A 6,000-nucleotide genomic window follows, 5' to 3' on the forward strand; every position below is an offset into this window, starting at 1 on the left:
TAGATATGACCATAACCTTCACACTGGTTGCAATTATTCGTTTTCTACGATGGAAAAACTGTTGTATTTATATAGTATTTTATGCTTCTGGCGTTCACTCCTTAGGGCCTAACTATTCGATCTGATGGAACAATGCCCTAGGGTGAAGCCTAGGTTGCTCGGAACGTAGAAATGACCACTACTTTCACACTGTTTGCAATAACTCATTTTATACGATGGAAAAGCTGTTGTATTTATATCGAATTTTATGCTTCTGGCGTTGACTTCTAAGGACCTAACTATTCGATCTGGTGGAGCAACGCCCTACAGTGATGCCTAGGTTGCCCGGAACGTAGATATGACCATAACCTTCACACTGGTTGCAAATTATTCCTGCAATACGATGGAAAAACTGTTGTATTTTTATTGCATTTTATGCTTCGGGCATTGTCTTCTAAGGCCCTAACTATGCAATCTGTTGGAGCTACGCCCTAGGGGGAAGCCTAGGTTGCCCGGAACGTAGAAATGACCATAACCTTCACACTGGTTGCAATTACTCGTTTTATACGATGGAAAAGCTGTTGCATTTATATCGTATTTTATGCTTCTGGCGTTGACTTCTAAGGCCCTATCTATTCGATCTGGTAGAGCAACGCCCTAGAGTGAAGCCTAGGTTGCCCGGTACGTAGAAATGACCATCACTATCAAACTGGTTGCAATTATTTGTTTTATACGATGGAAAAGCAGTTGTATTTATATCGTATTTTATGCTTCTGGCGTTGACTTCTTAGGCCCTAACTATTCCATCTGGTGGAACAACGCCCTAGGGTGAAGCCTAGGTTGCCCGGAAAGCAGAAATGGCCATAACTTTCATACTGGTTGCAATTATTCGTTTTAAATGGTGGAAAAACTGTTGTATTTATATTGTATTTTATGCTTCTGGCGTTGACTTCTAAGGCTCTAACTATTCGATCTGGTGGAACAACGCCCTAGGGTGAAGCCTAGGTTGCCCGGAACGTAGAAATGACCATAACTTTCACACTGGTTACAATTATTCTTTTTATACAATGGAAAAACTGTTGTATCTATATTTTATTTTATGCTTCTGGCGTTGACTTCTAAGGCCGTAGCTATTCGATGTGGTGGCGCAACGCCCTAGGTTGAAGCCTAGGTTGACCGGAACGTAGGAATGACCATAACTTTTACACTGGTAGCAATTATTCGATTATACAATGGAAAAACTGTTCTTTTTATTTTGTATTTTATGCTTCGGGCGTTGACTTCTAAGGCCCTAACTGGTTGATCTGGTGGAACAACGCCCTAGAGTGAAGCCCAGGTTGCCCGGAACGTAGAAATGACCATCAGTTTCAAACTGGTTGCAATTAATCCTGTTATACGATGCAAAAGCTGTTGTATTTATATCGTATTTTATGCTTCTGGCGTTGACTTCTATGGCCCTAACTATTCGATCTAGTGGAGCAACGCCCTAGAGTGAAGCCTAGGTTGCCCGGAACGTAGAAATGACCATCAGTTTCAAACTGGTTGCAATTAATCCTTTTATACGATGGAAAAACTGTTGTATTTTTATTGCATTTTATGCTTCGGGCGTTGACTTCTAAGACCCTAACTATTCAATCTGTTGGAGCAGCGCCCTAGAGTGAAGCCTAGGTTGCTCGGAATGTAGAAATGACCATAACTTTCACACTGGTTGCAATTATTCGTTTTATACGAAGGAAAAACTGTTGTATTTATATTGTATTTAATGCTTCTGGCGATCACTTCTTGGGCCCTAACTATTCGATCTTGTGGAACAACGCCCTAGGGTGAAGCCTAGGTTGCCCGGACCGTAGAAATGACCATAACTTTTACACTGGTAGCAATTATTCGTTTTATACAATGGAAAAACTGTTCTATTTATTTTGTATTTTATGCTTCGGGCGTTGACTTCTAAGGCCCTAACTGTTTCATCTGGTGGAGCAACGCCCTAGAGTGAAGCCTAGGTTGCCCGGAACGTAGAAATGACCATTACTTTCACACTGTTTGCAATTATTCCTTTTATACGATGGAAAAACTGTTCTATTTATTTTGTATATTATGCTTCGGTCGTTGACTTCTTTGGCCCTAACAATTCGATCTGGTGGAGCAACGCCCTAGAGGGAAGCCTAGGTTGCCTGGAACGTAGAAATGACCATAACTTTCACACGGGTTGCAATTATTCCTGTTATAGGAAGGAAAGACTGTTGTATTTTTATTGCATTTTATGCTTCGGGCATTGACTTCTAAGGCCCTAACTATGCAATCTGTTGGAGCAACCCCCTTAGGGGGAAGCCTAGGTTGCCCGGAACGTAGAAATGGCCATAACTTTCACACTGGTTGCAATTATTCGTTTTATACGATGGAAAAGCTGTTGTATTTATATCGTATTTTATGCTTCTGGCGTTGACTTCTTAGGCCCTAACTATTCCATCTGGTGGAACAACGCCCTAGGGTGAAGTCTAGGTTGCCCGGAAGGTAGAAATGACCATAACTTTCACACTGGTAGCAATTATTCGTTTTATACGAAGGAAAAACTGCTCTATTTATTTTATACTTTATGCTTCGGGCGTTGACATCTAAGGCCCTAACCATGCAATCTGTTGGAGCAACCCCCTTAGGGGGAAGCCTAGGTTGCCCGGAACGTAGAAATGACCATAACTTTCACACTGGTTGCAATTATTCGTTTTATACGATGGAAAATCTGTTGTATTTATATCGTATTTTATGCTTCTGGCGTTGACTTCTTAGGCCCTAACTATTCCATCTGGTGGAACAACGCCCTTGAGTGAAGCCTAGGTTGCCTGGAACGTAGAAATGACCATCACTTTCACACGGGTTGCAATTATTCCTGTTATAGTATGGAAAGACTGTTGCATTTTTATTGCATTTTATGCTTCAGGCGTTGACTTCTGAGGCCATAGCTATTCGATGTGGTGGAAGAACGCCATAGAGTGAAGCCTAGGTTGCCCGGAACGTAGAAATGACCATAAGTTTCATAATGGTTGCAATTATTCCTGTTATAGGATGGAAAGACTGTTGTATTTTTATTGCATTTTATGCTTCTGGCGTTCACTTCTTAGGCCCTAACTATTCAATCTGTTGGAGCAGCGCCCTAGAGTGAAGCCTAGGTTGCTCGGAATGTAGAAATGACCATAACTTTCACACTGGTTGCAATTATTCGTTTTATACGATGGAAAAACTGTTGTATTTATATTGTATTTAATGCTTCTGGCGATCACTTCTTGGGCCCTAACTATTCGATCTTGTGGAACAACGCCCTAGGGTGAAGCCTAGGTTGCCCGGACCGTAGAAATGACCATAACTTTTACACTGGTAGCAATTATTCGTTTTATACAATGGAAAAACTGTTCTATTTATTTTGTATTTTATGCTTCGGGCGTTGACTTCTAAGGCCCTAACTGTTTCATCTGGTGGAGCAACGCCCTAGAGTGAAGCCTAGGTTGCCCGGAACGTAGAAATGACCATTACTTTCACACTGTTTGCAATTATTCCTTTTATACGATGGAAAAACTGTTCTATTTATTTTGTATATTATGCTTCGGTCGTTGACTTCTTTGGCCCTAACAATTCGATCTGGTGGAGCAACGCCCTAGAGGGAAGCCTAGGTTGCCTGGAACGTAGAAATGACCATAACTTTCACACGGGTTGCAATTATTCCTGTTATAGGAAGGAAAGACTGTTGTATTTTTATTGCATTTTATGCTTCGGGCATTGACTTCTAAGGCCCTAACTATGCAATCTGTTGGAGCAACCCCCTTAGGGGGAAGCCTAGGTTGCCCGGAACGTAGAAATGGCCATAACTTTCACACTGGTTGCAATTATTCGTTTTATACGATGGAAAAGCTGTTGTATTTATATCGTATTTTATGCTTCTGGCGTTGACTTCTTAGGCCCTAACTATTCCATCTGGTGGAACAACGCCCTAGGGTGAAGTCTAGGTTGCCCGGAAGGTAGAAATGACCATAACTTTCACACTGGTAGCAATTATTCGTTTTATACGAAGGAAAAACTGCTCTATTTATTTTATACTTTATGCTTCGGGCGTTGACATCTAAGGCCCTAACCATGCAATCTGTTGGAGCAACCCCCTTAGGGGGAAGCCTAGGTTGCCCGGAACGTAGAAATGACCATAACTTTCACACTGGTTGCAATTATTCGTTTTATACGATGGAAAAACTGCTGTATTTATATTGTATTTAATGCTTCTGGCGATCACTTCTTGGGCCCTAACTATTCGATCTGGTGGAACAACGCCCTAGGGTGAAGCCTAGGTTGCCCGGACCGTAGAAATGACCATAACTTTTACACTGGTAGCAATTATTCGTTTTATACAATGGAAAAACTGTTGTATTTATCTTGTATTTTATGCTTCTGGCGTTGACTTCTTAGGCCCTAACTATTCGATCTGGTGGAGCAATGCCTCAGAGTTAAGTCTAGGATGCCCGAAACGCCGAAATGATCATTACTTTCACGCTTGTTGCAATTATTCCTGTTATACGATGAAAAGACCGTTGTATTTTTATTGTATTTTATGCTTCAGGCGTAGGCTTCTAAGGCCGTAGCTATTCGATATGGTGGAGCACCACCCTTGAGTGAAGCCTAGGTTGCTCGGAATATAGAAATGACCATAACTTTCACACTGGTTGCAATTATTCATTTTCTACGATGGAAAAACTGTTGTATTTATATTGTATTTTATGCTTCTGGCGTTCACTTCTTAGGGCCTAACTATTCGATCTGATGGAACAATGCCCTAGGGTGAAGCCTAGGTTGCCCGGAACGTAGAAATGACCATAACTTTTACACTGGTAGCAATTATTCGTTTTATACAATGGAAAAACTGTTCTATTTATTTTGTATTTTATGCTTCGGGCGTTGACTTCTAAGGCCCTAACTGTTTGATCTGGTGGAGCAACGCTCTACAGTGAAGCCTAGGTTGCCCGGAACGTAGAAATGACCATTACTTTCACACTGTTTGCAATTATTCCTTTTATACGATGGAAAGGCTGCTGTATTTATATCGTATTTTATGCTTCTGGCGTTGAATTCTAAGGACCTAACTATTCGATCTGGTGGAGCAACGCCCTAGAGTGAAGCCTAGGTTGCTCGGAATGTAGAAATGACCATAACTTTCACACTGGTTGCAATTATTCGTTTTATACGATGGAAAAACTGTTGTATTTAAAATGTATTTTATGCTTCTGGCGTTCACTTCTTAGGCCCTAACTATTCGATCTGGAGGAACAACGCCCTAGGGTGAAGCCTAGGTTGCCCGGAACGTAGAAATGACCATAACTTTTACACTGGTAGCAATTATTCGATTTATACAATGGAAAAACTGTTCTTTTTATTTTGTATTTTATGCTTCGGGCGTTGACTTCTAAGGCCCTAACTATTCAATCTGTTGGAGCAACGCCCTAGAGTGAAGCCTAGGTTGCCCGGAACGTAGATATGACCATAACCTTCGCACTGGTTGCAAATGATTCCTGCAATACGATGGAAAAACTGTTGTATTTTTATTGCATTTTATGCTTCGGGCATTGTCTTCTAAGGCCCTAACTATGCAATCTGTTGGAGCTACGCCCTGGGGGGAAGCCTAGGTTGCCCGGAACGTAGAAATGACCATCACTATCAAACTGGTTGCAATTACTCGTTTTATACGATGGAAAAGCTGTTGCATTTATATCGTACTTTATGCTTCTGGCGTTGACTTCTAAGGCCCTATCTATTCGATCTGGTAGAGCAACGCCCTAGAGTGAAGCCTAGGTTGCCCGGTACGTAGAAATGACCATCACTATCAAACTGGTTGCAATTACTCGTTTTATACGATCGAAAAGCTGTTGCATTTATATCGTATTTTATGCTTCTGGCGTTGACTTCTAAGGCCCTATCTATTCGATCTGGTAGAGCAACGCCCTAGAGTGAAGCCTAGGTTGCCCGGTACGTAGAAATGACCATCACTAT

Source organism: Calliopsis andreniformis, unplaced genomic scaffold (genome assembly GCF_051401765.1).
Source record: "Calliopsis andreniformis isolate RMS-2024a unplaced genomic scaffold, iyCalAndr_principal scaffold0017, whole genome shotgun sequence".
Classification (NCBI taxonomy): Eukaryota; Metazoa; Arthropoda; class Insecta; order Hymenoptera; family Andrenidae; genus Calliopsis; species Calliopsis andreniformis.